Below are 1,159 nucleotides of genomic sequence, written 5' to 3' on the forward strand. Positions count from 1 at the left end.
TTGCGAGCCAAGGTAAGATCGGCTCGGGATCATGGGACCCTTTTCTATCAGATAGGAGGGGCTCTTGTACAAAATAGACTTACTAAGTAATAACCCCATAGAATCTATCTATATAAAGATAAAGAGGCAATCGTGTCAGGAAGCGGGTTTTTCTTTGGCCAAAAGGTACTTCGAACTTGGAACGAGCATGAAGAGATTAACGAGACTTCTTTCTCTTTTGAGTTTTTCTGGCGGACCTGCCGCGCAAGATCTTTGGTCTTCCCCTGGAACCGATGAAAAAAAGTGGATCGCTTCTTATGTACTCGCTCAGAATGATTCTTCTCTATCTATAGTTCATGGCCTATTAGAAGTAGAAGGTGCTCTGGTGCAATCCTTACCGACAGAAAAAGATTGCAGTCAGGTTGATAATAGTCGAGTGACATTACTTCGTCGGTCCGAACTAAGGAATCTGTTAGAAATGTTTTGAAATGGATATTGTTCTCTCTTTGATCAGGGATTGCTATATGAAAAGAAGTGGAGTTTGAAAAAGGGAACGGAATGCTCAAACCGGAACTGCTAGAGGAACGAATTTTCAATAGCATAACTTGGGCTCCTAGAATATGGCGCCCTTGGGACAATCTATTTGATTGCAGGGTTTTGTTCCGAAGCAAAGATATCCGCGGAGGCCGGTTCGTTCGTCCTATTCTGATATTCAGGACCAAGAGGTACTGGATTCTCTTTCGGATAGGCCCTGAAAGGAGAAGAAAGGCTGAAATGCCAACGGACCTCTGTCTATTCTCTAATTCACCCGATCCGATAGTACCCGTTTTTGGAACGTCCAGTGCCAAAGTCACTGAATGGGTAAGTCACCAATCCAATCCCTTTGACAAATCGGATGTCATATTAGATATCATATTCTATATATATAGAAATATCATAGATAGAATAGACATATAGAATTTTTGGTCGGCAAATTCGAAGGAATCATTGAGTGAAAAAGGAGCAAAGAATGACAAAAGACGAGACTCTACTAGTCTTCACTCTTGTGGTTTCCTCTTCCTCGGTTTCTGTTTTCTTATTCGGGATCTTGCTTTTCATGGTTCTCATCTCTGCAACTCGCGATTTTCGCGAGAGAACCAAATCCAAGTTGGTGAAGATCATGATTTGGGCTGGCACGGGG

Source organism: Triticum urartu, unplaced genomic scaffold (genome assembly GCF_056163025.1).
Source record: "Triticum urartu cultivar PI428250 unplaced genomic scaffold, HENAU_Tu73 scaffold97, whole genome shotgun sequence".
In the NCBI taxonomy this organism is placed as follows: domain Eukaryota; kingdom Viridiplantae; phylum Streptophyta; class Magnoliopsida; order Poales; family Poaceae; genus Triticum; species Triticum urartu.